Source organism: Lytechinus variegatus, chromosome 4 (assembly GCF_018143015.1).
Source record: "Lytechinus variegatus isolate NC3 chromosome 4, Lvar_3.0, whole genome shotgun sequence".
NCBI classification, from domain to species: Eukaryota; Metazoa; Echinodermata; class Echinoidea; order Temnopleuroida; family Toxopneustidae; genus Lytechinus; species Lytechinus variegatus.
In genome coordinates, this window is record NC_054743.1 from 19,418,911 (window position 1) to 19,433,603 (window position 14,693).

General features: G+C 36.7%; 1 pseudogene; it reads left to right on the forward strand.

Moving 5' to 3' along the window:
- Nucleotides 1-9,737: 9,737 nt before the first annotated feature.
- On the forward strand, nucleotides 9,738-11,518 carry LOC121412591 (annotated as a pseudogene).
- Nucleotides 11,519-14,693: the final 3,175 nt, after the last annotated feature.

Consider the following 14,693-nt stretch of genomic DNA (forward strand, 5'->3'; position numbering starts at 1 on the left):
AGAAAAAAGGGTTTCCGTCATTCTTTCAAATGAATATAGAAAGAAAGAAAGAAAAGGAAGGGAAGATGAATAAAAGTGTGAAAGACGAAATAAAGGAAAGACATGGAAAAGGTAAGAAAAATGAGGAGGAAAGAAAGAAGAAAAGGAGGAAGGAAGGAAAGGAAAGAAATAAAAATGGAAAAGAATTACGAGTAAAAATAAAGAAAGGAAAAAAGAGAGGGAAGGGAGAATGAGGGGAGAAGAGAACGAAAAAAAGAGAAAATAAGTGAAGGAGAGAAAGAACGAAAAGAAACAGGAGAGGGAGAAAGAAGTCAAGGTAATTTTGAGGAAAGAAAGAATGAAGGAAATAAAAAAGTGAAATTTGATAAAGAAGGAAAGTAAGAGAAAGAAGTAAAGAAAGAAAAATGAACAGAGAGAGAAAAAAATGCTCAGGAAAGAAAGATATGAAATAAAGATAGATGGAACGAAAAGGGGCATGCAGGAAGGATAGGGTAGAAAAGAAAAATAAGGAAAAACGTTCAAACTTCAAGTAAACAAAGATTTAATCATATAATAAAAATCATAATGTCATTTGGTGTTTTTCTTAATGTATTTTAAAAGTTTTTCAAAAAGTAAATTGTTTTACAAATGAATAAAATTTCAAAGTGAAACACATTGTCACACTTAAAAATTAGATGAAACATCGCGACATCGTAGACACCAAGACTCAAAACGAAAGCTGAAAAAAACTAGATCTATGAAAAGTCAATAACTTCTTGCACCGATGAAATCTCCAAATCATTAATATGAGAATAATTATAAACAAATTTCTGCCGACTTTGTGACTATTTTGGTGGAAAAACTGTTCATCATGTGAGATTGTTTGCACCATTGAGAATTTGCTCCGATCATACATGCCTAGTTAGTAGCCTGTCACACACACATAGGCAGGAGGTCAGTTCGTTTGCAATATATTGGGTTACAGAAGCAAGAAAATCACCGCAGAACTTGCAAAAGCTTACAGTTATCGATTTAGTTGTTGTCTCTGCTTCGTCACCTGTTGGTTATTTATAATTCAATGAAAATTTGTCATTTTTGTTCAGTATTCTGAAATAAGGGACAATGAGGCGTCCCGGGGAGGCATGGGAGGGTTTGTCGGGACGCCGGGGCAAAGGAGCAAAATACGGGACAATCCCGGGAATATGGGACGTCTGGTCCATTAAACATTTGATCCAATCATCGCTTCGTCTAATCACCATTTCGTCTCATTACCATTTAGTCTAATATCCATTTAATTTTCATTTATTTTGCATAATTCAACATCTAATCCAATTACATGTAATCCAAATGGTATATGGAATACATGGCTATTAGACCACCTGGTTATTAGACGGAATGGTATTAGACTAAATGAAAGTAGACCATGTGGTGAGTGGGCAAACTGATGGAAGACCAAATGATAGAAGACGAGTTCGCAATTGGATCAATTGGCATTAGACGAATGGGAAATAAATCGTTCTCACAGTGTGTGACACTTTATTCTTCCCAGAAGGGATCAATCTAGCTAGAAGTCGAAAAGCAGTTTAAACTTTACTCTGTTCTAGTTTCCTACTTAACGGCAGGTGCATACTCAGTAGGCATATGGGGGGGGGGGGGAGGTGAAGAAGCCAAACGTCACCAATTAACTTTCGGAAACTTCCCGTCGCAAAGATTTCCTGACAAAAATATCCTCGAGGGAGGGGGTAAGTGCCACTCGATCCCTTCCCGATATTAACCCGGCTGAGATAACGATTATGTAATATACATGATTTTTTTAATAAGACATAACCTCACGAGAATTTTTTTCATGTGCGAAATCAAAATTTTCGGACACTCATACAATACTTATAAGCAAACATACATAAGACATACATGTGTACATGTTCGCTCCTTGGGTTAAATACAAAATGGCCTGGAACTTCTTTGCTATTCTGCCTTCATCTGATCATTGCGTTGGATTGAAGTAGATTATCAATAGTATGAAGCAGACTCTACTCGATTATCTTTGAAAGTGTTGTGAGCACCTTGTAAATCACTCACTTGAGTTATCGGACAGAAAATATATATCTTGATTTCCCTCACTGGAGAATGATTCGGCTGTGTCCTCGGATGATGACCCCCTCTTCGTTCTCCCCATCCCGCGACTCCTCTTTCTTCTCGTTGTCCCTTGCCTCCTCCTTCTCCCCATCTCGATTTTCCTTCATGTAATTGTTCTCACCCTTCCCATTTTTCTGTGCCAAGAAACTTTTGAGTGCTAGTTTGCCTTCCGCCTGGTCCAAAATCTGGCAAACTTAGTTTGGTTTTGGTTGATGTTGGTTTGTGCAAATCGGCATTAGGAACTTCGTAGAACGGGGTCTCATCTTGGTTAATTCAATTGTCTTAACCGTACTTGACGTGACAACTTCAGGTTCTGTTAGCGTTACGCCTTGTGCAGATGAAGAGTTTCCCAATCCCAAGGTTCTAGGTGTTCCACGGACCCTTCTTCGATATGCCACTATCATGAAGATAACCAGTAGCAAAAGACCAATTCCAACTGAAATGGAAACAATTACCAAGCTCTTATTAGAAGGTGCAGAATATTCATTTACATTGGGAAATAAATATTCAGTCTCTTCAAGGCGCTCTTCTTGCTGAGGATCAGCATTGATTGTACCTGGCATGGCTGGATCTCCCTTATCAACTGGATGGTCGAGGATTGTGCATGCAGCTAACTGGTTAAAAGATAAAATATGTGATGTCATGTTCTTGATATTGCAAGCGATAATTCTCCGCTTTGCAAATGTCATGACATTGTAAACAAGTAGATGACTGTAGCCATCAGAGGATTTGATAACATCGTAATCTCCTTTGTGTTGCGCGAAGAGATGGCCATCCAGGTACCATTGAAATGTAACATCGTGAGGTATACTACCAACTTCAACCACGCACTTAAATGTATCGAATGTTTCATTGCCATGATTGTATAGAAGGGTTGGAAAGCCATTGTCCTTTATCCCTGGCAGATAGGTCGAATTCGATTTGCAGATATCTAGCGTTGGACCTACCAAGTACCTCACATTCACAGTGGAGTTGGACTGTGAAGTTGCAAAGTAGTTTGTTGCCTCGCATATTACATTTAGAGTATCCTCTGAGCGAATATCATCCAAGAAAATTGTGATATTGGGTGAATTGGATGTGCATTGTGAAAATAGTTCTTCCGGAAGGCAGATCCAGCTATAGCTGTGTACCTCAGGGTATGCGTTGGCAATACATTGAAAGTAATTTTTCGGTTACTAACGGCCATGTCGTCGCAATATGACGCGGATTGATTTCTACGACAGGAGAATGGATTACAGAATATGGCCCAAGAGAACAATTTACTTTTTCTCCAGGAAAGGCCTCGTTTTCAGCAATACAATACAGGATTTTTCTGTGGAGAGATGAAGTAACAGTGATGTTTCGGACTAACACTGATCCAGATTTGGCAATTCAGGGGGAAGACATGGCAAGGGGTTGTAACCACTTAAGTTTAGATCTGGGGTTGGTCTGGACACCATGGCACTTGATGGTCACTTGGTCATACTCTTGAAGCGTCGAACCTGAAGGTCCACTGCAAGCTAGCTCATTGTTCTTGAGAAAATATAATACTTCTAGGTTGGCAAATTCAGATGAAACTACGGTTTGAGAATGATCTGCGAATTGTACGATGATCCAACATCTGTACAATCTGCTAATATTTCTACGAACATGATGAATAGTAACGTGTGAAGAAATTGACTTGCGAATGAACTGCGAAAAGTCGTTGAAACATTGTGCATGTTATCATGATAGATAAGCTCAGTGAGAATATTTTCCCAGTGCGAACTTGCGTCCAAAAAGTGGATGTTTGATGACAGTGTGCAGTTGAAAGACGCAGTTCCATCCTCTTTAACACTGATATCAACTGGTTGGGTAACAAACTCAACATCATGAGCGCCGTTCGAAAAAAATCTGATGAGCGAACCAAAAAAAGTAAACACTAGCCATTTCAGAAGCACTCTTTCGTAAAAAAAACACAACTGAAAATGGGTAATCATAAATCATCAGCACTGTCCTATGTTTGTATGCTATCATGGCTATTATGATTTTTCATCATTTAGATATTGATAAGAACGGCAGTATTGTCAGTGAATCTCAGGTGATCAATGCCTGACCTAAAAAAACCTTTCAGTTATAATTACCACAGTATTTGAGTATACAGAGGAGTTTTTTTATCCTTGACAAAACTACTAATATAAAAACATATACCATTGTTTTATATATACAGATAAACTCGGGAATCCATACAAAGATAAAAGATGCTCACCCAAACAAATTCAAGGATGTCCCTGATGTTGTATGAGCTGACAGGTAACAATTTAGAGTTGCAGAAACGTATGCAGACACGATTAAATTCCGCTCTTAATAACTAATTGTAAGTCTAGCGATTATTAAAAAAAAACACCTTTAGAGTATTATTCTTTATGGTACCGCTGCAAAAATTATTAGAAGATACACTGCAAAAACTTCGGTGTAGATCTAACACCAGCCCAGAATCTGTATATGTCCACACCAGAGAAGAACTGAAACAACACCAGTTTGGAATCAAACCGATGCTATTTTGATACTATTTGGTGTTGTATAAACACCTACATGTATCTGGTGTTAGAACGAAACGACACTACTCTGGTGCATATATAGATTCCAGGCTGGTGTTAAATCAACACCAGAGTTTCTGCAGTGTATTTAGATAAATCACATAATTATATAACACTGAAAACTAATACTAAATCAGAATTCAATGAGAAATTTATGACATTTTCCATTTCCATTCCTTTACACGTAAGCACGATAATGCAAATATATACATGGTATATATTTGGCGATTTCAAAGGAGGCCGAATAATAATAATACTAACAATCCGCTTTTATATAGCGCTTAATACATCGGAACGACGTGTCTAAGCGCTTTATATATTTTCACCCCGGTCATCGGATTCAATCAGTCATTCCCGCACGCATTGTGTGCACATCCTCCACTCCCTAAGGAGTATTCCAGTTAATCGCTGGTGAGGCGCACACAGTACTGCACTGCAAAGAGTCTGGTGTTGATTTAACACCAGCCCGGAATCTATATCTGTCCACATCAGAGAGGTGTTGAAACCAAGAGTTTAGTTTTGGTCTAACACCAGATATGTGTTTATACAACACTAATTAGTATTAAAACAGCATCGGTTTGATTCCTAACTGGTGTTATTTCATTACTTCTCTGGTGTGGACAGATATAGATTCCGGGCTGGTGTTAAATCCACACCGGAGGTTTTGCAGTGTGGACACGCTACAATAACTTTCACATCCTACCAGGTACCCATTTAGCACCTGGGTCGAGAGTGGCAAAGTGTGGATTAACACATTGCCAAAGGACGCCAGACCGTGGTGGGATTCGAATACACGACCTTCTGTTTATAAAGCGAGAGTGAGAACCACTACACCACGGCTCCTCCACTTGAGTGATTATATGTCACACACTCACTCACTCACAATTTATTTGATACATCAATTTTTGGTTTCCCTAAAAATCATCAATATGCTATGGAAAACTGATTCCACATGTAACATATAACAGCCTTTATGGTATTTTAGGAGTTTATTAAAAGGCCTGATATACTATAATATTTTATTTTGGAACAGAACGTAAACAGTGAGTAGGCGAACTTCATTGAGTCCCATATTTTGTATAAAGATCAAAAATAGAATGTCAAAACTAACTTGTTTTACATTCCGACATTGATCTATCTAAAGTTGGAGTAAAGTGTGATCTTGCTCTATTTATTTTATACATCAACTTATTTGGATAAGACTTGTTCACTTTGAACATACTTTGAACGAAATAATTTTTAGTTTTACAACCATCATATCAGAGAGGAATCAGGTGATTATTTTTCGAGTAATAAATCAGAAGAGAAACTCGCACATTGACTCTTCTATCAGTGTTCACACAGTGCTTTGAGGGGGGGGGGGTAGGAAATACGGAGAGTGAGTGAGCGACAGATAAAGATGGTCTTAGCGAGAGAGTGAATGTCATCTAATGGGGAGTTGCAAGAAAGTTGCAATCAATTATCATGATTATTGCAAGTCAAACTTAGGTCACAAAATCAGTCGCAATTCTGGCAATTAATTGCAAATCCACACTTGATTGCTGGTCTGTTTCGTTAAAGCTAGTACTAAAAGGAGGTTTGGTACATGTTTATGAACAATTGATATATCGATTACAAATAATCAGCAGAAATTTGCAATCGATTGCAAATTTTTCTTAAAGTGTGTGTTGGGGTGAGAGGACATGGGTGTAGGTGAGTATGTTTTGTCTTGTGTGTAGGAGGGGTGGTCATGGCAGGGTGATATCTCCATTCTTTCCCCATATTTGTTTAAATTCAGCTTTATCACTTGAAATAATAAGTGATCCCAGGATGGTAATTCATTCAAAAGAAATATGACGAGAAACATGAGAAAGAGAGAGAATAGGAAAGAATGCACGAACGAAACAATAGATTGAGATTAAGGATAAATTTTGAATATTAAATGTGGTCAGTAATTTGAATACGCAATGCAGGGGCACCTATATCCTTATACAATATAAAAACTCAATCAGGTGCATAGTCCACAATTTAAGAGGGGGGGGGGGTGACTATTAGTTCAGCAAATAGAAGTGAGCAGCAACATCAATGAAAAAAGGCATATACAGGCCCTCGATTTTAAAGTACATGTACATTTTCATTTGCCCTACTGAATGGGGTACAACATGGAGGGGGGGGGGGGGGGGGGGGGGGGGGGCTTCACAAAGTGAACAAAACAATGCCTCCCAACATTTCCCCCAGAGCGTTGTCAGAGAATGGATATTTTTGTCCAATATTAATGATGTCTTTTCGCGATTTTATTTTGATTTATGTGCCATTACATATACTAGGACAATTAACTAAACTAAGAGTGGTGAAGTCTAGATATATTGTAAATATGGTGGAATATAGCGAGATATGTTGGATAAAAATAGGGAATTGCGAAATAAAGCAGAAGACATAAGAGAATATCGAGAGGGATATGTTTGATTAAGGATAGGCAAGCTGTAAATAACTTACTCCCAGCATGAAAAAAAAATGGACAACGGAAAAAATTAACAACATTATCATAAATTGATTCAAAGGGCATTACCAATTATTTTTCATTATCATGTTTTCGTAGGCAAAAACATGTTTACATTTTGCCACCGAAGTCAGTGTTAGTCATACCATCAAGTGGTATTTATTGATTTATGATAAAACTCTAACGCTAATCATAATAAAGTTACACAAAGTTTACTGGGATTCCTCCGAAAATATTAACTGAAATATTTACATTATTTCAAACAATATTATCAACAAGACAAATAAGCGACATCGTACTTTGGTCAATTATGATTGAACAGAGATATCGTACACGCTGTGCATGTGGAACGTGATCACAGTGATTGTGACGAAAGGATCACTTTGATCTCCTCATACTGGAGAACGAACGAAAATGTTGATAATGCATTCATCTATGAGGACCATAGTTATGATCCTTTAAAAAAACACGAAAAAACCCGATTATCATCTTTAATCACTTTCCGATTTAAACTGTAATACAGATAACTAATATGCAATATGCTCTTCACCATGGATAACATTTTGTATCATGTGTATAGCATTATGCCATGCGGAACTGCCCCCCCCCCCCATTAGAAGTATTCGTGCTTCGAACTCTAATGCCAAAAACTATTTCAGCAAACTCTCAACTCAATTAATCTTAACCTACTGACCACCTTTGTTTCTTATGCTATTAAACGAATTCGGAGCCAGTCTTGTCATGCTTGTTGCGATGTGCTCCTTTTGATTACCATTGCTCAACTTACCCAGTCCGAACTTGCGATATTTTAATATCCACACATTTCGAATGCATCTATCATGTAAAAGACTATGAGAAGAATGAGGTTCCATATCTTGATTATTGTTGTTCTTATGCCTTTATTATAATATAATAAAGACAGAAGAACAACATAAGTCAAGGTAAATATTATTTAACATGTTTAAAGACGTGTGTGGATAAAAGAACATATCTATTTCACGACCTGAAATTTGTATTTCCCTCAAAAAAATTAAATTTGAAAACAATGTGGTAGGGTCAGGGGTTACGCAGTGGGTAATCAATACATAACTCTACCACAATGTCTGACTCATTCATTATTGGCATGGGGGTGGTGGCTCAACTTGCTTACCCCTATAGGCTCAACTTACCCCGCCTTCTCCCTCTCACGTCTCTGATCTAGTCAGCCTCTTTTCTCCACCCCCCCCCCCTCTCTCTCTCACGCATCCATAAATCTCTTCTTTTCTTTCCCCAAATTCTAGGGCTTCAATCATGTTAGAAAGTGTTCATATGTACATTATGTGTATGTTGTAAATAAGTTTTATTTGTAGAGTAGGAAAAAACTAGTCATACTATTACAAATCTTATAAACAAGGCAAATTTTATCTATCACTTTTTGTTTCTTCTCCCGGGTCAAATCACCAAGCTATATATGTTTCTTTTCGTTTTTTTTCCTTTTCTAGGACAAAACCTACGTTCATTCGTAATGGAACTAACAAAGAAGGTTAATAAATCAATAATATGCTGTACCATGCATATTATTGGTGAAATAAAGATTATTATTAGGTTAAAAATGAGACTTTGCTAATATGCGAATTCACCACTGAGTATGATTTTGGTATAAATATTTCAAAATCCGTGAGAATTATCTTATTTTGAACAAAAGCTACTCCAGCCTAATGGGTCTGTTATCTTTACCTTTCTCCAAACAACGATATCAATAATTGATCGAAGGCAATACACCCTAGTTTTTATCATTCCAAAGCTTAGAAGTACAAACACTGAGATAATTCAATTCAATTCTCGTTCAAATTTGAACTAGACAAATCAGCACTCCGAAGTTCAGTCACTATGCACGCTCTTCAAGAGCTAAATTAGCACTTCATTTTATAGAGTGTACGTTCATAAAAAATGTACAATATTTTCTCCTTATTAGAAAATGAAAATTTTCTTTTCATTTTTAACAACCTTCATCTTATGTAATTTTTATTCAGATATAGTATTTTTGCATATTCACAACTTCGTTATATCATGGACTAATAGTATCCATAGGGAACGTTTCATGGAAGGACTTGTCGGACATTGTATTCGACAAGTCCCATTTTTTCTGACAGTTACCATAGTAATGGTGCTTCTCAGCCAATCACATTCAAGGAAAGATTGTCAGATCTGCAACTTGTCGGACAAAATTGTTGATGATACACTCTCCATGGTCATAATATGTCAACAGCTTTCGCGTCAGCATGGTCAGTCTGTATTTTAGCTTGTGTTTTTGTTTTGACCGTATTATCACACCCTTACCATCTTATTTTTTTATATTTTTATCAAAATAGTTATCTGGCAAGAAGTCGTTCTGACATGTTTTTTTAACAAGTGCACACCTAGTTACAAATAATGCATATAGCATTTCCATTTATTTGAAAGCAGGATAGGTAGATTAAATGCCTTGCTCACGGGCATAGGAACCGCGGCAGGGGATCGAACCCCGGGCTTTACATGTATAGCCAAGCGCCTTAAGACCTCTCGGCCACGGCACCTCGGCTTGTTTGATAGTCTTTCTACTTATCATGTATGAAGTATGGACGGTGAGGGCGTGCACATCTGCCTCATGACTGCTTGAAAGGTAAAGTAACATTTGACATGTGTAATATTTAGTCCGCTGGCTTTATCATTTGATGATATTTGGTTGAACGAGGTATTTTGGGTGATGTTAGTATCTCTGATGAAAATCTGGAAAGCCTTATTATCCAAAAGACAATTTTTAAGATTATTGAAATATTGGTCATGGGTGCCTCACCGTGGGAAAATGTTTCGTCATTATTTTCATTTATCAAATTGAGATATATGATAGCTTTCCTCGATTTTGGTTGGGCTGAGAAGATCAGTTCCGTACGCAGCAGTCGGATAAAACATACTTTGTCGGATAAAACATAATCTGTCAGAAAAAAAACGTCTTGAAATGAAACATCCCTGTCTTATATGGGATTGGATTTTCAAAAAGGTTTATTCTCTTGGTCTACTCCTTCCTAATCTGACCTACTTGGTGGAAAAAAATCCTATTTTTTGTATCATTGGTGAGTAAAAAGAAAAAAAGTTTGTATTATAGAAATATATTTTTTTCCATGATACACAAATCAAAACTTTAAATATCAAAAGGACATAATTTCATGATAAAGTCAATTAGAACACAATGTTGGTTCATTGAGAAATGCATTACAATGCATTTTTCATCGTTTTAAGTAGTGCTCATTACTGTTTGGTTCATTCTTCCTCCAAAACTGAAATTACTCTTACAAGATTTTTTCACTTAATTTATTGAATTAATTTGTTTTGTACAATTTGAAGGTTACTACCCGTTTGAGGAGATGCTGATGATAGTTCTGGTAATAACCGAAACGGAGCTACGACTGGTGCCGTTACATACACGACTGGAAAATGCGGTCAAGCCGCGTCCTTTGACATGTTGATGGTGCTTCTAAGATTGACGATCAGGCGTTGAACAACTTCGCATGGGGCGCTGAATTCAGTGTGAGTGTGTGGTTCAAACGAACCAGCCAGTGGGGCACCTACCAAGGCATCGTCAATAATGGCTACTATACCACAGTAAGCTGGGAGATCAGGAGGGCAGGGAGAACAGCGGTCAGATGCTGGGCGGTGGTGTCATTACTATCGCAGCCGGCACTACATGGGACTACTCACAACAAGTGGCTCAGCAGAACACGTGGAATCACGTGGCTATGACGTATGACGGATCGACCTTGCAATACTATCTTAATGGCATCCTTCAGACGGCCAACAACCAGAACTGCTGCAACAGTCCCATTCTTACCCTAACACCCCAGTCACTAGTGGGCAAGCAGGTCAAGGGCGCGGGGGGGGGGGGGCACTCGACCAAAAAATGTGGTGGGGGCGTGCCGCGGGCAAGACAAAACACGGGGGCCTTGGAACTGGCTTATTGTAAAAATGAGGGTCCTCGGAACGGGCTTCGAAATGACAAATGTTTGTGAAAACGGGGGTCCTTGGAACGGATTTCTCTCTTCTTTTTTTCTCGATAAAAGGAAAATGCTATGCCTTGGAGCGGCTCTCTTGTTCTTTTTCTCAACAAGGCAAAAATGCTATGTCTTGGAACGGAAATTTGAGTGTAAAAATGGGGGTCCCCTCCGCGGCACATACCAACTATGCATTATATAATGAGCACCCCCCCCCGGGGTCAAGGGATGTATCACGAGTACTTCTATGGCCTGATTGATGAGGTCAAGATCTACAGCCGAGTGCTTACCGCTGCTGAGGTTCAGAATATGAAAAACCATCCTTGTCTGTAGAATGCATTTGGGTTAACCGGATCTTTATATCTTTTCAAATACTATTTGAAAAGATATAATACAATATTTTTCATTATTGTTTATAGCCGAGTTATTGGTTGGGGCCTTAGCAATTTATCTACTTCTGATGATCATCATTCAATAAATTGAAAAAAAAGTCACGGGCATGATGTTTTCATTTTTCGTATTTTCATTATAACACAGTTTAATGTGTTGCATATTCTCATGTAACGTTTGTAAGGTTAATGTAAAATATTAACCGGAATTCATGGGACTTGGTATAATCGTATACATGTGTAGTCCAGGATAGGCCCCATAGAAAATTGGCCAAACCTTGTTTTTTATATATACAATATTTTTTCATGGTTTCTTGTCAATTCGAGGGTGCTGATTACGAATCTGGATGATGCACTCGTGTAACTTTGAGCATTTTCCGAAAATTGGCAAAATCCAATATGGCCGCCAAAATATGCAAATTACCCATGAAACTCATAAATTGTCCGCACATTGGCTGTGAAATGCATGAAATTATGTGGCAAGAGTGAAATACAATCTTAAAAAATAATTTTTGACAAAACATTTATTTTCCTGACATTCAAAATGGCCGCCATAGGCCATTGTATACACTATCATGTACAATACGAATAGGGAAAACTAATTTTCACAAAAATGAGCACTAAACTGCAAAAATCGCGATGTATGAACGAAGTAATACATGCAAATCATCATTACTAATGAGATATATTATTTATTATGTCAAATATGGGAACATTTCTGTATTTCGATATCTAAAATAGCCGTCACTGGCCCAAAGACTAATTATGTACAATGGCAATGGCCGGGGCCCAAAAATGACAAGATTGAGCATTAAAATGCATATTATTAAGATAAACGAGTGGAATACTGACTAAAAACATAATTGTTAATATGCCATTTATGTGATAAATGCTGTATTTTGAAATTCAAAATGGCCGCCATAGCCCCTATATTCATCATGTACAATGCGAATGGAGAAACTAATTTTCACACGAGTAAGAAACATAAAATGCATGTAGTTGTGGTCTATGAGTAAAATATTGTCTGACAACATGTTTTATAGCAAGACATATCATTTCTTTTGTCATGCATGAGATAAATACTGTATTATGAAATTCAAAATGGCCCCTATAGGCCCTAACAGTATTATCTACAATGCGAATTGAGACATATAATTTTGTAAGAAATTGGATTTGCTTGAATATGACATCCATATAATCCTGTTGTATGAGTAAAACGTTATTTGAAATTTTTTTTTTCTATTATCGCATTTCTTCTTCCATATAGGTGATAAATACTGTATTTTGACATTCAAAATAACCTCTACAAGCCCCAACTAAATTATGCAACATGCGAACAGGGGAAACTAATTTTCACAAGAGTGAGAATCATAAATGCATAAACTGTGATGTACGAGTAAAAATATTGTCTTAAACATTATTTCTAACTAAATACATCACATGCGTCTTGGACATGGTGGAGGTAATAAATTCTGTACTGTGAAATCCAAAATGGCTGCCATAGGTCCTAAAAGTATTATATAAATTGTAACATGGGACATAAATTTTGACAGAATTTGGCTTTGCTTGACCCTAAATATTGCAATATAATTGTGAATTATGATGTAAAGGTGAATTATTGTCTAAAACCATGGTTTCTAACGAGATATATCATAATGTTGTGTAATTATGGTGATAAAAATGCTGCATTCTTAAATTGAAAATGGCCACCTTAGCCACTTATCGTATAATATACAATTTGGGTGGATACAAATAACGTTCACAAAAAGGGCATATGACAGCCATTTTGAATGTTGAAATACAGTATTTATCACCTAAATTACATAAGATATGATATATTTTGTTATAAATCATGTTTTCAGACAACATTCCACTCATACATCACCAATTGACCAAGCAAAGCCAAATTCTGTTGAAATAATTTGTTCCCATTCACATTGTGCATAATACTGTAAGGGCCTATAGCGGCCATTTTGACTTTCCAGTAACAGTATTTATCACCTGGCAGAATAAATGATACATCTTAATAGAAATTATGCTTTCAGACAATATTTTACTCATAGATCACTATAACGTGCATTTTTGGTGCTCATTTCTGTGAATATTGGTTTCCACTTTGCATTGTACATAATACGGTTAATGTCGATGGCGGCCATTTTCAAATTCGAAATACAGTATTTAACACAAACTTAAAACCTGAATGATATATTTCGTTAGAAAATACGTTTTTAGACAGTACCAATAAATTTATCACATATATAATGCATTTTAGCGCTCACTCTTGTGATTTGTTTTCTTTCATTTCTCATTGTGCATAATACTTTTAGGGCCTTTGGCAGCCATTTTGAATATAAGAATACAACATTCACCACACACATGCATATTAATAATATATTTCGTTAATAATTATGTTTATAGTCAGTATTCCACCTGTTTAATCTTCATAATAAGCATTTTAGTGATCACTCTTGTGAATTTTTTGGCCCCCATTGCCATTGTACGCAATACTGTTTGGGCCAGTGGCGGCTATTTTAGATATAAAAATACAGCAATTTTTCCATATATGACATTACAAATGATATATCCCATTAGTAATGATGATTTGCATATATTAATTCGTTCATACATCACGTTTTTTTTTGCAATATAGTGCTCATTTTGTGAAAATTACTTTCCCCTATTCATATTGTACATAGTAAGGTATACAATGACCTATGGCGGCCATTTTGAATATCAGGAAAATCAATATTTTGTTAAAAATTATTTTTTTCAGAGAATATTTCACTCCTGTCACACAATTCCATGCATTTCACAGCCAATGAGTGGACAATTTTATGATTTTCATGGGTAATTTGCATATTTTGGCGGCCATATTGGATTTTGCCAATTTGCGGAAAATGCTCAAGGTTAAACGAGTGGCATCATTCAGATTCGTAATCAGCACCCTCGAATTGACAAGAAACCATAAAAAAAACTTGTATATATAAAAAACAAGGTTATGCCTCTTCTATCCTGGACTTATATACAATGTAGATGGAAACAGAAACGTTGTGCAAGATGGAATCCATTTCAGGTTATTGACGTAATAACCAGTGGTTGTTTATAATCGTAAAAACCTTAAAATCTGTATCCAAACGTTAAGCCA